The 22,912-nt window shown below is 37.7% G+C and overlaps 1 pseudogene; it reads right to left on the bottom strand.

The window, feature by feature from the left end:
• Positions 1-3,259: 3,259 nt before the first annotated feature.
• LOC142180081 (uncharacterized) overlaps positions 3,260-22,912 on the bottom strand; it is a 140,070-nt pseudogene continuing 120,417 nt past the window's right edge.

The raw sequence follows: 22,912 nt of genomic DNA, 5'->3' as shown, positions 1-22,912 counted from the left end.
CAAACATCTCGTTTAAACCCAGTTCCAATAAAAATCATTTTTATTTTCCAATAGTTTTTCAAATAAAGGATCAATGAAAAGGTGAGCAAAAATGATGAAATCATAAACAGCCACTCAGGCAGACCTCACAGTCACGCGTGCCACTCGGGCATACCTCACAATCACTCTTGCCACTCGGGAATACCTCACAATCACTCTTGCCACTCGGGCATACCTCACAATCACTCTTGCCTCCCAGTCACTCAGCACTAGTCACTCGGCACTCGCACTCAGTAGGTACCTGCGCTCACTGGGGGTGTGTACAGACTCCGGAGGGGCTCCTTCAGCCCAAGCGCTATAATCTGCACGGACAACTCACGTGCGATAATAATAAAGTATGCTGCAGGCGGGCAGCCCCGATCCACACTCATCCTCTCCAATCAAGCCCTCGGCCTCACTCAGTCACAAGTATGCTACAGGCGGGCAGCCCCGATCCACACTCGTCCTCACAAATCAAGCCACTCGGGCATTTCAGTAAAACAGGGCATTCAGCCCAAAACATTTATATGCATCAAATAGAGTCATGAAACTGAGTTATGCAGTAAACAAGTATAAACATGACTGAGTATAGATTTTTCAATCGAAAACAGTGAGAGGATGATACGAAACAGCCCCTAAGGGTCCAAACAGCATTGGCGGAAGGCCCAAACATGGCATTCAGCCCAATTTACATAAAATCTTTCTAAATCATATAAGAATCAATGGTTTCAACAAAGTATGCAACTTTACAGTTGCTACGGAGCGGACCAAGTCACAAATCCCCAATAGTGCACGCCCACACGCCCGTCACCTAGCATGTGCGTCACTAAAAATTGTAGAATGATACAAAATCCGGGGTTTCATACCCTCAGGACTAGATTTACAATCGTTACTTACCTCAAACCGGTCAAATCTCTACCCCGCAATGCTCTTGCCTCTGGACTCGGCCTCCAAATGCTCCAAATCTATTCACAATCAGTATAATACCATCAATATACGCTAATGGAATGAATTCCACAAGAAAAGCTTCAAAATTAGACCAAAACCCGAAATTGGCTCAAAATTTGCCTGTGGGGCCTACATCTCGGAACCCGACAAAAGTTACAAAATCCGGAAGCCCATTCAACCACGAGTCTACCCATACCAATTTTACCAAAATCCGACCTCAACTCGACCCTCAAATCTACAAATCTAATTTCCAAATTTCTAAGTTTCAATCTCTGATTTACGCCTAAAAATCATGTAATCTAGTCGGATTACTCGATGATAATTCAATATTATGGAGTAGAAATGATCACAAGGGACTTACCTCAAGTTTTCCTTGAAAATATATCAAAAATCGCCTCTCCCCAAGCTCCAATTTGTCAAAAATGGCAAATGGGACGAAGTCCCTGTTTTTATAATTCTGCCCAGACATCCTCGGTTCTGCCTCGATCTTGGCATTCAATCGAGGTCCTCGATCCTGGTCCTCTTTCCTGCCCCTCGATCCTAGTTCTCGATCCGGAGCTCGATCGTGCCTTCAATCGTGGCCCTCGACTCTGTGCTCGATCTGGGCTTCGATCGTGGCCCTCGACCCTGAGCTCGATCGTGCCTTCGATCGTGGCCCTCGACTCTGTGCTCGATCATGGGTTCGATCGTGGCCCTCGACCTTGAGCTCGATCTGGGCTTCGATCGTGGCCCTCGACCCTGAGCTCGATTTCTGGGCAGAAGCAATTTCCAACAGAAGGAAATTGCAGCAGCTGTTCTAGTTTAATTTTTGATCTGTTAACCATCCGAAACTCACCCGAGGCCCTCGGGACCTCAACCAAATATACCAACAAGTCCTAAAACATCATTCAAACTTAGTCGAATCCTCAAATCACCTCAAAGAATGCTAAAACCATGAATTACACCCCAATTCAAGCCTAATGAACTTTGAAATTTCTAATTTCTACAAACAACTCCGGAACCTATCAAATCACGTCCGATTGACCTCAAATTTTGCACACAAGTCCGAAATGACATAACAGAGGTATTCCAATTTTTAGAATCAGATTCCAACCCTGATATCAAAAAGTCAACCCCGGTCAAACTTTTCAAAAAAAAAACTTTCGACATTTCAAGCCTAATTCCTCTACGGACTTCCGAATAATATTCTGGTCACGCTCCTAAGCCCAAAATCACCATACAGAGATATTGGAATCATCAAAATTCAAATCCGAGGTCGTTTACATATAGGTCCATATCCGATCCACTTTTCTAACTTAAAATTTTCAATTATGAGACTAAGTGTCTCATTTCACCCCGAGTTCCTTCCGGACTCGAACCAACTAACCCGATATAACATAATATAGCTGAATAACACAAAAATAAGTAGGAATGGGGAAAACAGGGTTATAACTCTCGAAACGACCGGCCGGGTCGTTACATTTCGACTCTTATCTTTGTTAAATTTATCTTCCAAAATAAAGATAAGAGTCAAAATATATAAGAATTTTTTTATATATTTTGATGACTGTATGGAAGGTTCAACCTTTTACTCAAGCAAGGCCTGTCTTAATATAATACATATTCTCATTGAGCCCATGTATCTAGCAGTTCTAACTGTGAAAGAAGATGTCCTTTTCAAATTCATTTAACGGGCTAAGGTTCACGGCTGGCTAGACAGAGCCACTAAGGCAAAGCTAATAAGAGTAGTGCTATATTAGACTGTACCACCATCTCGAAACCAAGTCAAGAAACTATATATAAAATTCATTTATATTTTGATAGAGGCCAGGTCTTTCATTATTTATATAGAAGAGAAGTTAGATATTCAACATAGATATGAAGTCTCTTAGCCGGACATAGTCACGGCCAGAGAGGAGAGACTAGAAGAAATACTTTAAGTAAGAATAAATACCTTATGAGGCCGGGATGCAAGGCCTGAATACGAAGAACTTGAGATTTTATTTACTTGCTCTTCGATTACAAAGTAGTACTTAAAAACTTACAATAGAGAGAGAGAGAGATATAAGAGAGAGAGAGTTTGTTTTGCTCCTCCTTCTCTCTGAATGAATGAACCTATAAATAGAAAAAGAAAAAGAATATTTAAACAGTAAAAAGGGTCCCACTGGGTCCCTTGTACAGTGTTTATACTGTATAAAACAGTGTTTCTACTGTTGATGAACAACGTTTCTACCGTTGAAACAGTCTATCTACTATTGAATGGGGTCCAGCGACTGGGTCCGGCGGTTTCACTGTGCTGTGGGGTCCGACGGCTTCACTGTGCTGGTCGTTTTTCTAATTCTTTCATTTTGCGGAGGAATTCTTCCGCATCTTGTAAGGCTTCATCAGATAATATCTTCTCTGATTCAATAGGTTGAGAGTCATCTGCGATATCATCGTTGCTGGTCTCACTTTGCATTGAAGTGTCTGATTTCTCATATTGATTGATAGAACGAAGCAAATTTCTTTTTACTTCTTCCAAATAGTCATTAATCATTTCTTCTTTATCTCCTTCTTGAAAGGAGATCTTTCTGGCAATGTGCCGCACTGAGCTATCGTCAATTTTCTCTTTCTGAGGGTTGCTGGAATATTCTTGGATTTTTATTTTAATGGAATCCAAGAGTTCTTGACCGTATAACATCTTTGTTTTGGGATCCCTTTTCATCAGTTTATCCTAGAAATTATTATAAAACGTTCTGTATAAATAAGGAATTTGTTCCTCGGTGAATCCTACTTCCGGAGTCCATTTGTTCGTTATACGCACATTTACAGGCATATTTGACTGCTCAAAAGCAAAGTGATACTTTTACTTCAATTACAAAAGGGGATAATGATCTTATCAAGTCCTATGAAAAATTGCCTAAAAAAGAAATGATATTTCTTTTGGAGAATTCTGAGATACAAAGAAAAGATGAACCCTGGAAGATATTCCAGAGATACTTGATAAATAGATTATATTATCCGGGTGAGTCATACAAAACCCGTTCTTATTATGAAACTATTCTCACAAGTACAGGCAGTGCAGAATTTCAGCACTTTTCTGGTTATAGCACATACGAGAATGTTTATAACTTCTCGAAAATCATCATCAAACAGATTATATCCGTTGAAGACTAGGGAATATCCACAATGAAAGAAAGGCAGATAAGCCTTAACAAGTCCCGTATGAATTTTACCTATTGGGATTATATCCAGGCCTTTGATAAAGTGCTCTATTACAATAATGATAAACATAAGCACACTTGGTTCATAAAAGTGTGTGCAAAGATATTTGCAAAACCTATTCCTAATTGGTTTTTAAACTGGTGGTCATACCACGGTCCGACAGTAAAGATATTACCCGAGCCATTTCTTATGTTATACAAAGAATGGATGAAAGTTTCACCAGTTCTAAATGAGTTATACCACACAGATCATATCTGTTACTTAGAAAAGATTGATCAGATATATTTCTTCCTAGAATTCTCTATTTCTTCTTCCAATTTGTATAACTAGGGAGTTTGATGTGGATCCGTATGACGATCCTGAAGGCGATGTCCTTCCTTGGGAATGTGGGGATGATCTTCCCCTTCCTCTACCTCTACCTCTGCCCCATCGGGGTTCCATCTTGCAAATATTCACGATATAAGAAATCTGGCAGAGAATTATCAATTCCCTTTTTGTATTGAATTTCGAAATCAAAGGGGGCTAATTGAGCCTGCCATCTTGCAAATATCATTTTTGAGGCATCATATTTAAAATCTTTGTTAAACATATATTTAACAGATTGTGCATCAGTTTTTATCAAAAAATTTTGATTGTATAAATCATCTTGGAATTTTAAAACAGATTTAACTATGGTTAACATTTCATAAGCCGCTGTAGCGTATTTTTTCTAGGCTACAGACCATTTTCCGGAGTAAAATCTAATCAAGTATTCATGATTATTATTTGGATTTATCTGTTTCAAAATCCCTCCGTAACCAATGTTAGACGCATTTGTCTCGACAATCTTTTGCCATGTAGGATTAGCAAGGGTTAAACAAGGTAAAGATTTAACACGTTGCTTAATATTTTTTAACTAAAATAGTATGACTATCAGTCCAAGGGTTTTTATAATCCTTTTTTAGCCTATCATATAAGGGAGCTAAATCACGAGTCAAATCTTTATAAAAAGGTGATATATAATTTAAACTTCCCAAAAATCTTTGTAACTGAGTTCTATCAGTAATAATATCGGGAAATTTTGAAGCAAAATCAATAGATCTTTGAATCGGAGTTATTTTTCCTTGACAGATATAATGTCCTAAAAATCGAATATTAGTTTGGAATAAACTCATTTTTTGTTTTGAAATAACCAAACCATTTTGTATAACAATTCTTTTAAAAATATCTAAATGCTTAATATGCATTTCAAATGTTTTGGAGAATATCAAAATGCCATCAATATAAACAATGATAAAATCCAGATCTGGATTAAATATATCATTCATGATTTTTTGAAATTCAGAAGGGGCATTCTTTAAACCAAAAGGCATAACATTCCATTCATATTGCCCAAATGGAACATTAAAAGCAGTTCTATAAGTATGCTCTTTAAATATTTGAATTTTCCAATAACCAGATTTTAAATCAAACTTAGAAAATATATTGGCATCATATAATCTTGACAATAAATTCTTTTTATTGGGAATTGGATATATTATCCATTTTAAAAACTTATTTAACGGTTTATAATTAATAACCAATCTAGGAATACCACGTTCTTTTTTAGCAGCATTATTAACATAAAAAGTTGTGCAAGACCAAGGGGATTTTGAGGGTTTGATCAAACCCTTTTGTAATAAGTTATCAATCTCTTTTTTGCAGAATTCTACTAATTCGGCGTTCATCTGACAAGGTCGAGATTTTGTAGGAATATCATCTTCAGAGAAATTATCTTCATATGGAAGAGAGACAATATGCTTTTTTCTATTCCAAAAAGCACTGGGATGCTCAACACAAATATCAATAGCAATATTTTCGGAAATCAATTTAATCTTTTCCTGCACTTTTGTAGAATTCAAAGTATCAAATATATTCATACTGAATAATTCTAATTGTAATGAATCAATATGTCTTTGCTTCATATCAATTAAAACATTTATATCTCTAGTTACTAGATCTGTAACAAAAGTGTAACTAATCTTTTTATTCTTATAAGTAGCTGTAAAACCTTTTGAGTTTATGCTATTAAAAGGATAAATAGCATTAATAAAAGGTGTTTCAAGTATAATTGGAGGGTATAACTGATTTTAATCAAGAAAAAGAAGTGAGGAATGCAGACTCTATTCTGACAAATACCAGTATTAGGTAATTTATACTCTATGTCTAAAGCATGTCCTGAAGCAGACTTTACCATATGAGTAGTTTTTTGAAAATATTTAGTACGTACTAAACCTTCTTGAATACAGCTAACATCAGCTCCACTATTAATCATAGCAATATTTGTGATAGAAAAAGTATTATCAATTAGAATAGTACATTTAATATACCATCTATGAGAAGTAACAATTTGCATCATTCCCAAAAACATATCATGTTGAGAATCAATTTTAATAGGTTTTTCTTCAATATCATTTTCAGAAATACCTTTGTTTTTATCATCAGATTTCTCAGCTGGAGAAATGATTTTCTCAATCTAATTAATCCTATGATCACAAATCATTTGATTTTGTTTAAGAGATTTGATCTCTCTTTTCAAGTTTTCAATTTCAACCTTTAAATCATTGAAAGAAGAATTTCTTGCTGGAGTTGTACTTTTATTTAAAAGACGGTTATTAACCTCTAATAAAGAATAAGGAGCAGAATATTCAAATTCTTTTTTTGAGTTTTCAAGAGGTTTTGAAGAACTTGAACTAGTACTTGCAACCAAATTTATAATTTTTTCACGAAGTTTATCATCAGTAACTTCTTTTAAAAGTTCTATTACATTATCAGATGTAATAGTTTTCATGTTCAAATCATGGAACTGAGATTGCAATTTATAAAATTCATCATCATCACATGTACATGTATTACCTCTGCAAGCTGTACAAGTATTATCAATATTTTTATCACTATTAGATAAATCAAGTAAATCTACTTCAATTTCAGATTCTGACTCAGAATAATAATAATCAGATTCTGATCCAGAGGTGTATAACAAACCATAAACCTTATCACGTAACTCTTCGTCTAGTTCTAAGGTTTTCAGCTTTTGAAGCTTACAATTTGGAGCTATATGGCCAAATTTTCCACATTTATAACACCTAATATCAGCAAGATCACGCTTGGACCTATTTTTCGTAAATCTAGTAGACTTGCGATGGGCTTTCTTAGCATCACGCTCTTCTTTGGACCTATATCTTGATCTCTTTTTCTTATAAGGACTGTCTGAGTTAGGGTATCTATGATACTTGTGTTTCTTCTTCTTATGAATAGAAGTCTCGGGTAAACCGAACTGGGTGCAAAAGTCTCCTAACTGGTTTTTCTCCTTAACCTTATCCATCTTAAGCTGTCTGAACAATTTTAACTCATTGCACAAGTTTAATCCTTCTTGTGTGCATATTCCTATCAATTTTTCATAGGTATAATCTTTGTACGGAATTTCACCATAGCTACCCCTTAGAGTTTTTCTAACTCTTTCAGCAAATAAGGAGGGAAGGCCATCTATAAACTTAGCTTTCCAATGTTCATACTTATTTTGGGGTAATTCCATTACTCTACTCATAAACGTATCTTTATACCATCTAAACTCGCTTAAGGTCCTACATCTACGGCCATTTAGCAGAGTACGGATAGTCTCGTTCTGATTGGTAAATTGTAACGATCCGGCCGGTCATTTCTAGAATTTAAGTCCTGTCCGGCGGCATAAGGCCCTGAGCAGCTTCATATTATGTGTATTGACTTGCGTGCCTGGTTGAATTCAGTTACCAGATGATTCAGAGTGATTTGGGATACTTAGTCCCTAAAACAAAAGCTTAAGTCTTAGGATTTTGACCGTAGTCGGAACCATGTGAAGACGACTCCGGAATGGAGTTCCGTCAGTTCCATTAGCTCCGTTGGGTGATTTTTGACTTAGGAGCGTGTCCGGACTGTAAATCTGAGGTCTATAGTTGATTTAGGCTTTAAATGGCGAAAGTCAAATTTTTGGAGATTTGGATAGGAAGTGGACTTTTTGATATCGGGGTCGGAATGCGATTCCGAGAGTTGGAACAACTCCGTTATGTTATTTGGGACTTGCCTGCAAAATTTGACGTCATTCCGGGTTGATTTGATAAGTTTTGGCACGAGTTTTAGAAGTTGAAAGTTTTGAAATTTATAAGTTCGATTCATGGTGCGATTCATGGTTTCGATATTGTTTGATGTGACTTTAAGGCTCGACTAAGTTCGTATGGTGTATTAGGATTGGTTGGTATGTTTGGTTAAGGTCCCGGAGGCCTCGGGTGAGTTTCGGGTGCTTAACGGATTAAAAGTTTGATTTGTGTTACTGCTTAGTCTTCAGGCTTCTGATATTTTCGCACCTGCGAAGAAGAGACCGCAGGTGTGAGAGCGCACATGCGGAGAGGCAAGCGCAGAAGCGAAAAAATAGAGGAGTGCCAGGGGTCACAAGTGCGAGGAACAATTCCGCATCTGCGATGCCCGCAGATGCGAAGATTGAGGCGCATGTGCGAGAAATGCTGGACTCAACAACTCCGCAGGTGCGGAGAAATTGTGCGCATCAGCAGCTCCACAAAAGCGGATTTTTGGCGCGCAGAAGCGAGAGGAAGCGTAGGTGTGGTTGGACATGCGCACCTACGGTCGCGCAGATGTGGCTAATTATGCGCAGGTGCGGTCACGCCTGGGCAGAAAAGAGAAATCCGAGGGTTTGGTTTAATTTTTCATTTTTGGACTTGAGAGCTCGGAATTTGGCGATTTCTCGAGGGTGTTTCTGAAGGGAAATTTGGGGTAATGATTCCTAACTCATTTTTGGTTATTTTCCATTAATCCATAGTTGTTTTCTCCATTTAGTTTCGGATTTTTGGGGTTGAAATTGGGAAAAATTGGAAGAACATCTTCAATAAAGATTTCGAGTTTTGAAATGAAATTTGTGTTCGGATTTGAGTAATTCTTATATGGTTGGACTCGTGAGTGAATGGGTGTTCATATTTTACAATTTTTACCCATTTCCCAGACGTGGGCCCGGGTCGACTTTTAGGGCGAATTTCGGAATTTTTATTAAATACTGATTTCATTGATTTGATAAGTTTATTATTATTGTAATCATGTTATGCAATTATGTTTGGTCAGATTTGGGCCATTTGGAGTCGGATAATTGAGGAAAGGACATTCTTACGGACTGTTTGAGCTTGGTTCGAGGTAAGTATCTGGCCTAACCTTGTGTGGGGGATTTCCCCCTTAGGATTTGAGTCTTCTATGTTGATTGTAGCCCGTGTGCACGAGGTGACGAGTGTGTGCCCGGACTTATTTGTGAAAAGTTAGCCTTTTAGGGTTCTTAGGTCCTTGTATTCATTAAATATACAGTTGTTCTTGTTATGATTATATATCTTAATTACTAGATTCACATCTACCTGCTTAATTAGAATAAATTGCTTCATGATCTACTATTATCGTTACTTGATTCATATGTGCCTTAATTGAAACTGTTATCTCTTTTATAGACATGCTATCTTTTCATAACTGCTTATCTTTATTTGGAATTTATATTATTTCATCCTATAATTATTAAGTCTTAATTGAGGTTATGATTATTTTTCCGCTGTCATCCTTAATTGAATTGTTGAATATACTTCATAATTTCCTTAACTTTAAAAGAAGTAGATATTTTATATCTTAGTCGACTTGTTTTATTTGGCATTACTGGATTCGTGTTAGCTTCCCTATTGTTGAAGTGTATATTGTGAGATTCGTTGCTACACCTTAGTTTTCCCTTTGTTGAGATGTTCTCTTTACGCCTAGCATTTCAGACTGTGGTTATTTCTTGTGATTTGGTCCCATATTTTCCTATGATTTAAATGTTCTTGAGTTGATTTACTTGTCGTACTTTGTATTATTGCCATTATTGTTGTTGTATTTGTTGTGGTGATGCACGAGGTTTCTGCCATGCGGTTGTTATTATTGTAATGCACGAGGTTTTTGCCGTGCGGCTATTTGTTATGGGGTTGCACGAGGTTTCTGCCGTGCTATTATTACTATTGATATTTGCACATGCGGCGTGACAAGGTGGGATATATATATGTGTGGGTTGCGCATGTGGTGAGACAAGGTGGGAACATTATTATGCACATGTGGTGAGACAAGGCGGGCATTTATGTTACTATTGCACACGTGGCGAGACAAGGTGGGTTGTGTCAGGGATTGATTTATGATGATTTATGGCCTGGGGGCATTTTTGTTGTTGATATTTGTGTAGTGGTATACGTATCTGTGTGAGCTTGATCTTGTGAAAGCTGTGAGAAAATATTCTACGTATTGTTCGTTCTTCTTCTTCCTTATGCTTATTTGCTGGTATGGACTATGTTAGGACACTTGCACAAGCATACACGTAGTTAAGCACTCTTATCGGATAAGAGGTGTTCTTGATATTGTTGAGCATAGATGCTCACCCTTGTTTACTTGCCTTCTATGTGAGAATGACTCTATTGACACGTGAGTCGTCAGTATTTTACGAGGTGTTATGAGGGCACAGGATGCCAAGTGTTAGGGTTCAGTTATTGAGACCCGTGAGTTGTAAATTGTCCGAGGTTCGGTACCTCGTGGAGTTGTTGACTAAAACCTGATGTAAAAGCGGTTGTAATTACTGAGTTATTACATGTCCTTGCTGTATTCGTGATTCCGGATTTAGATTGTGTTCCATTCACTTTGTCTGCGCCATTTTCATGATATTCCGTTGATACTTGTTGTTTTTTGCTTTGATGTCATTACTATATTGTGAGCTATATTGCATAGTCTTTATGTAGACATCATACTTCTGTTATTCATGTACTTATATCGGTTCAGTTTATTAGACCAGTGGGTGTCTTGACTGTTCCTCGTCACTACTCCATCGAGGTTAGTCTTGATACTTACTGGGCACCGCTGTGGTGTGCTCATGCTACTCTTCTGCACATTTTTGTGCAGATCCAGGTACTTGTTCGTTAGCTAGCTGTGTGGACTATTGCTGTGGAGACTCAAGTTAAACCTGTTGCTACGTTCGCAGGCTTCGGAGTCACCTTCCAATTTTTGTTTTGCACTGTTTATTCTTATTTCTGGACAGTTGTATTTAGAAGTTTTCTAGCAAATACTCTGTAGAGCTTATGACTTGTACTACCGATTTTTGGAATTTTAAGAGATTCTATTTAAAAAACGTTGTTGTTTTTAATTATTGTTAGGCTTACCTAGTCCCTAAGACTAGGTGCCATCACGATACCCAACAGAGAGAAAATTGGGTCGTGACAAGTTGGTATCAGAGCTCTAGGTTCATAGGTGCTACAAGTCATAAGCGAGTTCAGTAGAGTCTTGCGGATTGGTATGGAGACATCTGTACTTATCTTCGAGGGGCTATAGAACTATTAGGACAATTTCACTTCTTTCATTCCTATCGTGCCAGCTTATTGATCTCGGAGTTTGAACTTTTATCATTCCATTCTCTCACCGATGGTGAGGAGACGAGCTGCAATTATCGACGACGCTGCTCCCGGAGCAGGTATCGCTAGAGGCAGAGGCAGAGGTAGAGGCCAACGAGGAGTAAGTGCCACAACCAGAGCACCTACCAGGGCAGCAGTTGAGGAGCCGCCACTAGTTCCAGTTAAGGAGCAGGTACCGGAGGCGCCTGCTGTTACCCCCAGACTTCAGGAGACCTTAGCACAGTTCCCGAGCATGATTGGTACATTGGCTCAGGCGGGGTTGATTCCGGTTGCACCAGCTATTTCACAAACCTGGGGAAGAGCCCAAACTCCCGCCGCCCATACCCCAGAGCAGTGAGTTCATGTTGGTCATGGCAACACAGCCTGTGGTCCCAGTTCAGCCCGTGGTCAGGGCAGCAGCATCTGAGGAAGAGCAGCTTAGACTTGCAAGGTTCAAGAAATATGACGCTCCTACATTTAGTGGTTTGGCTTTAGAGAGTGCATAGGGTTTTCTAGAGGAGTGTCACCACGTTCTCCGTACTATAGGTTTTGTGGAGACGAGCGGGGTCACTTTTACTACGTTCCAGCTCAGGGGAGCGACTTACCAGTGGTGGCGGGCATATGAGTTGGGTAGCCGAGCCGAGTTAGCTTCACTTACATGGGTTCAGTTTTCAGAGATGTTCCTGAGAGAGTTTGTACCTCAGTTCCTTCGAGATGCATGGCGCGCGGAGTTTGAGCAACTGCGCCAGGGCACTATGTCAGTGTCATAGTATGCCGTGAGATTCAGTGATTTGGCCAGGCATGCACCTGCTTTGGTCGCCACAGTTAGAGAGCATGTCCGTAGATTCATTGAGGGACTGAGGCATGATATTTGGTTCAGCATGGCTCGGGAGTTAAAGTCAGATGTTTCGTTTCAGCAGGTGGTAGGGATCGCTCGCCGTGTAGAGGGCATGTGGGATCAGGAGGATGAGGACAGGCAGGGCCGTGAGAGAGAGTACAGTCGAGATCAGGAGAGAGAGGACAGGGAGGTGAGGAGGCCTCGTAGACCGGAGAGATCTACTGGTCCTTATTTTGGAGGCAAGGTACGACATGGTAAAGGTTTTGTGGGTCAGCCAGTTCAGTTTGCACTTCAATCTTCACACAGTGTTTCAGGTGCTCATGGGTCTCAGAGTATCCGTATCGCACAGTTCCCACAACCACATCAACAGAGAGGTTGCTTCGAGTGAGGGGATACCAGCCACAGGGTGAGAGATTGTCCTAGACTCCGGATAGGTGTGTCATAGCAGAGTATTCAGGCGAGTAGAGGGTGCCTAAGAGGGGAAGGCCCGACCCGTTGATGTGTTTCATATAGTAGACTTGAGGCCACTGCACCAGATGATGTCATACAGGTATGCTTTTGATTTGTTACAGAGGGGCACCATTCGTGTTTTGATTCGGTCCTGCTTATCGGGGCGAGTTCCCCTACTTGTGGTCCCACCTTTGGGTGAGTTTATGACTTAGTATTATGTTTAGATGTTTACCCCGTTGGGAGATTCTATGAGTGATAGCCGTGTCTATTGTTTGTTTCTATCCATTATTGAAAGTTACGAGACTATAAGTGAATTCATGTTGTCCATTATGGCAGGTTTGATGTGATTCCTAAGTAAATTGGTTATAATTTGTGATTTGATACTTCACCGGGGTGAGAATTTAACAAGTGTTGAGATTTTATTGGCAGAATTGAGTTAGTCGAGTATTTCCATTGGTATGATGTGTATTCGATTTGTGATTTTGAGTGGAGGGCGAGACCCTCGCGACTCCATGTAATTTGATATGTTTGAGCCGGGCTGCGTGCCGCGGTGGAGGGTGATACCAGAATGAGATCCTTATGATTTGTTCATGTACTTTGATTTTTCCTTTTTAATTGATTCGTAGTAGGGTATTGTTAGAAAGTTGTGCCTGTCTGGCTTGTTTGATATTTATCTTATGTGTTTCCCTTTACATACTTAGTCAATTTCGTTATGTGCTTCTTGAGTTTTGGCTTGCGGGGTGTGTGCCCGATGGTGTTAGTTGTGACTTTTTGAATTGGGTGTATAGTTATGAGGTCTTCGTGTTTCTTGCATCATTATCAGCGTTGTGGAGGTTTGAAACGGGTGGCTAACGGATATGGGTCTAATTGCTGGTATTGGTTTTGATTTCGGTAGCTATTGTGGTCAGAAATGTTATTATGGGCCTATATGTGGTGTGTCTTGTTGTGTGGTCGTACCTTGTGGGTGTAGGCATGAGTTGTTACCACTGGTTGAGACTGATATCGGTTATGGATTTAGAATTGGATCTTTTGAAGATAAATGGAAGGCGAGAATTTTTGACTCTAAAGCTTATCAGTGTTGGCAGAAAGGATAAATTACAGTTGAGATGGTGTCGTCAGGCTTATGAGGATTTGGGGTGACGTGGAGTCGCCCGCGGGTATGTGTTAGATATGTACCTTCAGTGATTTGAAGACTTCGAGGCGATTCTTAGCACTTTCGAGGACGAACGTTTGTTTAAGAGGGGAAGGATGTAACGACCCGGCCGGTCGTTTCGAGAATTTAAATCCCGTCCGGCGGCATAAGGCCCTGAGCAGCTTCATATTATGTGTATTGACTTGCGTGCATGGTTGAATTTAGTTACCGGATGATTCAGAGTGATTTGGGACACTTAGTCCCTAAAGCGAAAGCTTAAGTCTTAGGATTTTGACCGTAGTCGAAACCATGTGAAGACGACTCCGGAATGGAGTTCCGTCAATTCTATTAGCTCCGTTGGGTGATTTTGGACTTAGGAACATATCCAGACTGTAAATCTGAGGTCTGTAGCTGATTTAGGCTTGAAATGGCGAAAGTCAAAATTTTTGAGATTTGGATAGGAAGTGGACATTTTGATATCGGGGTCGGAATATGATTCCGAGAGTTGGAACAGCTCCGTTATATTATTTGGGACTTGCCTGCAAAATTTGACGTCATTCCGGGTTGATTTGATAGGTTTCGGCACGAGTTTTAGAAGTTGAAAGATTTGAAATTTATAAGTTCGATTCATGGTGCGATTCGTGGTTTCGACGTTGTTTGATATGACTTTAAGGCTCGACTAAGTTCATATGGTGTATTAGGATTGGTTGGTATGTTTGGTTGAGGTCCCGGGGGCCTCGGGTGAGTTTCATGTGCTTAACGGATTAAAAGTTTGATTTGTGTTACTGCTAAGTCTTCAGGCTTCAGGAATTTTCGCACCTGCGAAGAAGAGACCGCAGGTGCGAGAGCGCACGTGCAGAGAGGCAAGTGCAGAAGTGGAAAAATGGAGGAGTGCCAGGGGTCGCAGGTGCGGGGAAAAATTCCGCATCTGCGATGCCCGCAGATGCGAAGATTGAGGCGCATGTGCGAGAAATGCTGGACTCGACAACTCCGCAGGTGCGGAGAAATTGTGCGCATCAGCGGCTCCACAGAAGCGGATTTTTGGTGCGCAGAAGCGAGAGGAAGCGCAAGTGTGGTTGGACATGCGCACCTGCGGTCGCACAGATGCGGCTAATTATGCGGTCGCGTAGAGAATCCAAGGGTTTGGTTTCATTTTTCATTTTTGGACTTGAGAGCTCGGAATTTGGCGATTTCTCGAGGGTTTTTCAGAGGGAACTTTGGGGTAATGATTCCTAACTCATTTTTGGGTGTTTTCCATTAATCCATAGTTGTTTTCGCCATTTAGTTTCGGATTTTTGGGGGTGAAATTGGGAAAAATTGGAAGAACTTCTTCAATAAAGATTTCGAGTTTTGAAAGGCAATTTTTGGTCAGATTTGAGTAATTCTTATATGGTTGGACTCGTGAGTGAATGGGTGTTCATATTTTGTAATTTTTACCCGATTCCGAGACGTGGGCCCGGGTCGACTTTTAGGGCGAATTTTGGAATTTTTATTAAATATTGATTTCATTGATTAGATAAGTTTATTATTGTTGTAATCATGTTGTGCAATTATGTTTTGTTAGATTTGGGCCATTCGGAGTCGGATAATTGAGGAAAGGACATTCTTACGGACTGTTTGAGCTTGGTTCAAGGTAAGTATCTAGCCTAACCTTGTGTGGGGGATTTCCCCCTTAGGATTTGAGTCTTCTATGTTGATTGTAGCCCGTGTGCACGAGGTGACGAGTGTGTGCACGGACTTATTTGTGGAAAGTTGGCCTTTTAGGGTTCTTAGGTCCTTGTATTCATTGAATATGCAGTTGTTCTTGTTATGATTATATATCTTAATTACTAGATTCACATCTACCTACTTAATTAGAATAAATTACTTCATAATCTACTATTATCGTTACTTGATTCATATGTGCCTTAACTGAAACTGTTATCTCTTTTATAGCCATGCTATCTTTTCATAACTCCTTATTTTTATTTGGAATTTATATTATTTCATCCTATAATTATTCAGTCTTAATTGAGGTTATGATTATTTTTCCACTGTCATCCTTAATTGAATTGTTGAATATCTTTCGCAATTTCCTCAACCTTAAAAGAAGTAGATATCTTATATCTTAGTCGACTTGTTTTATTTGGCATTACTGGATTCGTGTTAGCTTCCCTGTTGTTGAAGTGTATATTGTGAGATTCGTTGCTACACCTTAGTTTTTCCTTTGTTGAGTTGTTCGCTTTACGCCTAGCATTTTAGACTGTGGTTATTCCTTGTGATTTGGTCCCACATTTTCATGTGATTTAAAAGTTCTTGAGTTGATTTACTTGTCGTAATTTGTATTATTGCCATTGTTGTTGTTGTATTTGTTTTGGTGATGCACGAGGTTTCTACCGTGCGGTTGTAGTTATTGTGATGCACGAGGTTTCTGCTGTGCGGCTGTTTTTATGGGGTTGCATGAGGTTTCTGCCGTGCTATTGTTGCTATTGATATTTGCACATGTGGTGTGACAAGGTGGGATATATATATGTATGGGTTGCGCATGTGGCGAGACAAGGTGGGAACATTATTATGCACGTGTGGCAAGACAAGGCGGGCATTTATGTTAATATTGCACACGTGGTGAGACAAGGTGGGCTGTGTCAGGGATTGATTTGTGATGATTTATGGCCTGGGGGCATTCTTGTTGTTGATATTTGTCCTTTCTTCTTCTTCCTTATGCTTATTTGCTGGTATGGACTATGTTAGGACACTTGCACAAGCATACACGTAGTTAAGCACTCTTATCGGATAAGAGGTGTTCTTGATATTGTTGAGCATAGATGCTCACCCTTGTTTACTTTCCTTCTATGTGAGAATGACTCTATTGACACGTGAGTCGTCAGTATGGTTATGAGGTGTTATGAGGGCACATGATGCCAAGTGTTAGGGTTCAGGTATTGAGACCCGTGAGTTGTAAATTGTCCGAGGTTCGGTACCTCGTGGAGTTGTTGACTAAAACCTGATGTAAAAGCGGTTGTAATTACTGAGTTATTACTTGTTCTTGCTGTATTCGTGATTCCAGATTTAGGTTGTGTTCCATTCACTTTGTCTGCGTCATTTTCATGATATTCCACTGATACTTGTTGTTTCTTGCTTTGATGGCATTACTATATTGTGAGCCATATTGCATAGTCTTTATGTAGACATCATACTTCTGTAATTCATGTACTTATATCTGTTCAGTTAATTAGACGAGTGGGTGTCTTGACTGTTCCTCATCACTACTCCTCCGAGGTTAGTCTTGATACTTACCGGGCACTGCTGTGGTATGCTCATGCTACTCTTCTGCACATTTTTGTGCAGATCCAGGTACTTGTTCGTTAGCTAGCTGTGTGGACTGTTGCTGTGGAGACTCAAGGTAAACCTGTTGCTGTGTTCGCAGGCTTCGGAGTCGCCTTCCAGTTTTTGTTTTGCACTGTTTATTCTTATTTCTGGACAGTTGTATTTAGAAGTTTTCTAGCAAACACTCTGTAGAGCTTATGACTTGTACTACTGGTTTTGGGAATTTTAAGATATTCTATTTAAATAAAGTTGTTGTTGTTAATTATTGTTAGGCTTACCTAGTCCCTAAGACAAGGTGCCATCACGATACCCAACGGAGGAAAAATTGGGTCGTGACATAAATCTACCATTGAAATGTTCTAATATGGTAAGAACAAGGGTGTAAACAGCATCTTCTCTATTTTTTTTACTAGAGCCATGCCTAAGTTATCATCTCCTTTGTCAGTGGCCATTGCATTAATAACCATTGCCCATTCATCAGCAGTTAAATAATTATCCCACCAGCCACGAAGCTGGCCAGTAAAACCTGCAACAAATATTTTGCAAATAGTTCTATTTGTATTTTTCACACTTTTACAGATAGTTACATACATAAGCATTCTATTCACAAGAATAGTTAATTGTCTATCAGTCAAACCATCAAGATTCCATTCATAAATTTCGGAACCACTATAAGACGTATTAATCTGATTCCAATCACGTTCCTCTATTAAAACATCTTAAGGAGTAGGACGATTATAATAATAAGTTTGCATTCTGGGTTTATCAGCATACTTACTATTCTTTTTGGGATAACCTCTGAGTTTATTAAACTCTGACCAAACTTCATTTTTATAATCAAAAGTGGTATCTAATTTATCAGCAAAATCTTTTGATAAATCAATAGGTTTGATATTTAAACCAGATAACTTTCTATCAAGAAGTTCTTCTAAATCATTTAAAGATTTAAATTTAAAATCCTGAATCTCAGGGGGTCTTTGAACATGAGTAAGAACAATTTGAGGTTCTGATTTGCTTCCAGACGTAGAGGCAATATCAGTTGTCTTCTTGCTAGTACTCATATCTTTTATCAAAACAGTTAATTCATCAAGTTTTTTATTAAGAAAACTGATTTGTTCACCCAAAACTTTAACATATAAACTCAAATAATTATTTTGAGAAATCAAATTGCGATGCTGACTGCTGCAACATCTTCATCAATAAATTTTTGAAATGCAGTAAATATAATACCTGTATTATTTGGTAAAACAAAAGGTGCTTGAGGAGGGTATATTGCTTTAGTAATATTGCCCTTCCCATCATTATAAGATCTTTCTAAAACCTTTATATAAAGCGGTAAATAAGTGGTTATAAACAAAGAAACAAAATACATAATTTGATTATGTAGAGCACAAGTTTCATAAAACTCTTGAGAAATATTATTTAAATCCTCTTTACTATAAGTATCAAAAAACCAAGTTTTAAACCGGTTCCATTTATTACAAAAAAATTCCTTTTGAATATATTTTCTAGCTTGTGACCCTGGACTAAAATCTATTTGGTGTGGGATCATTAAGTATCATTGGGGTTGAAATCCATTACGGATGCAGAAGGAATATCTTTATCAGAAATATTATCACTATCCTGAACAATATTTGTTTGGGGGTTAATCTTAACCCTTTCAACTGACTTATCACCCATTTTGGTAAAAATTGTATGTAAAGATGCATTACGATTTCTAGCTGGTCCATAGACTGGTTCAACAGGTGAAATATGTTGAATATCAAGCAGCAGTCTACGATTAGTAAATGAATGCCAATTATAACTAGGACTAATAGAAGGCAAAAGTCTATTATTAGAAAATGACTACCTATTATAAGTGAAACTATTTTCAACAAATTGAATGCAAATCCTACCATCCGGATTTTGAGTAATATGAGAATATTCCGTATTACTGACAGCATTAGTAATCTGACTAGGGGATATAACCGAATCCAAAGTCCAAGTAGTCGGAAAATTAATTTCTTCCCACTTAATAGGTCTCCTTGTGGTGACCTTAGACTTTGCAAAATTGGTTTCCACTAATATAGTCTGATTGGATGTATCATAAAGTTTACATCTAGGGTTTAACGTAGATAGTAATTTAAAATAAATTCTATATGATAAACATATAAGTTATTTGGAATTTAGGATAAACTAGTATGAAAAATACTAGACTTGAAGAGGTAGATATACCTCAAAACCTTGATTTGTTAAACAAATGGACAATTCCTAAAGTCCCTATTAGAACAATTTATGATTATGGATGGTTTGATAAACTTTCTTCAAAACAACTAGTTAAAACTACTGAGCAATCTTTAGCTTTAAACTCGTCTGAACATACTATTCATTTGTTAAACAAACAAGATGTAGATTTATATAAAAATCAGTATAATTATCTGCATGTTGGTATGGTTCAAATTGCTTTTAAGCCATTAACCCTTAAAGGGTTACCAGAGACGTTTTTAACTGCTCTCAAAGATGCTAGAATTCTGAATTTTAGACAGTCTCTGATGGGTTCTATTGAATCTACTGTGGTCTACGGTCCAGTATATTTTAATACTCAACCCGATCTTCAATTATCTCTATCTGATATTAATATACTTGATGCCTTGACATTAAATGTGAAAACACATGGTTATAATTATGCGCCCGGATCTGAGCTTATAGGTTTATCATATAGAATTTATTTTAAATTGCTATCTATATTAAACCCCATATGTAAACTGTATGATACATCCGATCAGACTATAGTAGTGGAAACCAATTTTGCAAAGTCTAAGGTCACCACGAGGAGACCTATTAAGTGGGAAGAAATTAATTTTCTTATTACTTGGACTTTGGATTCGGTTATATCCCCTAGTCAGATTACTAATGCTGTCAGTAAAACAGAATATTCTCATATTACTCAAAATCCGGATGGTAGGATTTGCATTCAATTTGATGAAAATAGTTCCACTTATAATAGGCAGTCATTTTCTAATAATAGACTTTTGCATGCTATTAGTCCTAGTTATAATAGGCATTCATTTACTAATCGTAGACTGCTGCCTGATATTCAACATATTTTACTTGTTAAACCAGTCTATGGACCAGCTAGAAATCGTGTTGCATCTTTGCATACAATTTTTACCAAAATGGGTGATAAGTCAGTTGAAAGGGTTAAGATTAACCCCCAAACAAATATTGTTCAGGATAGTGATAATATTTCTGATAAGGATATTCCTTCTGCATCCGTAATGGATTTCAACCCCAATGATACTTAATGATCCCACACCAAATAGATTTTAATCCAGGGTCACAAGCTAGAAAATATATTCAAAAGGAATTTTTTTGTAATAAATGGAACCGGTTTAAAACTTGGTTTTTTGATACTTATAGTAAAGAGCATTTAAATAATATTTCTCAAGAGTTTTATGAAACTTGTGCTCTACACAATCAAATTATGTATTTTGTTCCTTGGTTTATAATCACTTATTTATCGCTTTATATAAAGGTTTTAGAAAGATCTTATAGAGATGGGAAGGGAAATATTACTAAAGCAATATACCCACCTCATGCACCTTTTGTTTTACCAAATAATACAATTATTACACTTACTGCATTTCAAAAATTTATTGATGAAGATGTTGCTGCAGTCAGCATCGCAAAAATTAATAATTTGATTTCTCAAAATAATTATTTGAGTTTATATGTTACAGTTTCGGGTGAACAAATCAGTTTTCTTGATAAAAAACTTTATGAATTAACTGTTTTGATAAACGATATGAGTACTAACAAGAAGACAACTGATATTGCCTCTACGTCTGGAAGCAAATCAGAACCTCAAATTGTTCTTACTCATATTCAAAGACCCCCTGAGATTCAGGATTTTAAATTTAAATCTTTAAATGATTTAGAAGAACTTCTTGATAGAAAGTTATCTGGTTTAAATATCAAACCTATTGATTTATCAAAAGATTTTGCTGATAAATTAGATACCACTTTTGATTATAAAAATGAAGTTTGGTGAGAGTTTAATAAACTCAGAGGTTATCCCAAAAAGAATAGTAAGTATACTGATAAACCCAGAATGCAAACTTATTATTATAATCGTCCTACTCCTCAAGATATTTTAATAGAGGAACGTGATTGGAATCAGACTAATACGTCTTATAGTGGTTCTGAAATTTATGAATGGAATCTTGATTGTTTGACTGATAGACAATTAACTATTCTTGTGCATAGAATGCTTATGTATGCAAATATCTGTAAAAGTGTAAAAAATACAGATAGAACTATTTGCAAAATAATTGTTGCAGGTTTTACTGGACAGCTTCGCGACTGGTGGGATAATTATTTAACTGCTGATGAAAGGGCGATGGCTATTAATGCAATAGCCATTGACGAAGGAGTTTATAACTTAGGCATGGCTCTAGTAAAAAATAGAGAAGATGCTGTTTACACCCTTGTTCTTACCATAGTAGAACATTTCAATGGTAGATTTATCAATCAGAACGAGAGTGTCCGTACTCTGCTAAATGGCCTTAGATGTAGGACCTTAAGCGAGTTTAGATGGTATAAAGATACTTTTATGAGTAGAGTAATGGAATTACCCGAAAATAAGTATGAACATTGGAAAGCTAAGTTTATTGATGGTCTTCCCTCCTTATTTGCTGAAAGAGTTAGAAAAACTCTAAGGGGTAGCTATGGTGAAATTCCGTACAAAGATTATACCTATGGAAAATTGATAGGAATATGCACACAAGAAGGATTAAACTTGTGCAATGAGTTAAAATTGTCGAGACAGCTTAAGATGGATAAGCTTAAGGAGAAAAACCAGTTAGGAGACTTTTGCACCTAATTCGGTTTACCCGAGACTTCTATTCATAAGAAGAAGAAACACAAGTATCATAGATACCCTAACTCAGACAGTCCTTATAAGAAAAAGAGATTAAGATATAGGTCCAAAGAAGAGCGTGATGCTAAGAAACCCCATCGCAAATCTACTAGATTTACGAAAAATAGGTCCAAGCGAGATCTTGCTGATATTAAGTGTTATAAATTTGGCCATATAGCTCCAAATTGTAAGCTTCAAAAATTGAAAACCTTAGAACTAGACGAAGAGTTACGTGATAAGGTTTATGGTTTGTTATACACCTCTGGATCAGAATCTGATTATTATTATTCTGAGTCAGAATCTGAAATTGAAGTAGATTTACTTGATTTATCTGATAGTGATAAAAATATTGATAATACTTGTACAGCTTGCAGAGGTAATACATGTACATGTGATGATGATGAATTTTATAAATTGCAATCTCAGTTCCAAGATTTGAACATGAAAACTATTACATCTGATAATGTAATAGAACTTTTAAAAGAAGTTACTGATGATAAACTTCATGAAAAAATTATAAATTTGGCTGCAAGTACTAGCTGAAGTTCTTCAAAACCTTTGTAAAACTCAAAAAAGGAATTTGAATATTCTGCTCCTTATTCTTTATTAGAGGTTAATAACCATCTTTTAAATAAAAGTACAACTCTAGCAAGAAATTCTTCTTTGGATGATTTAAAGGTTGAAGTTGAAAATTTGAAAAG

The sequence above is a fragment of the Nicotiana tabacum genome, chromosome 4 (assembly GCF_000715075.1).
Source record: "Nicotiana tabacum cultivar K326 chromosome 4, ASM71507v2, whole genome shotgun sequence".
NCBI lineage: Eukaryota > Viridiplantae > Streptophyta > Magnoliopsida > Solanales > Solanaceae > Nicotiana > Nicotiana tabacum.
This window is presented reverse-complemented; position numbering and strand designations above follow the sequence as displayed.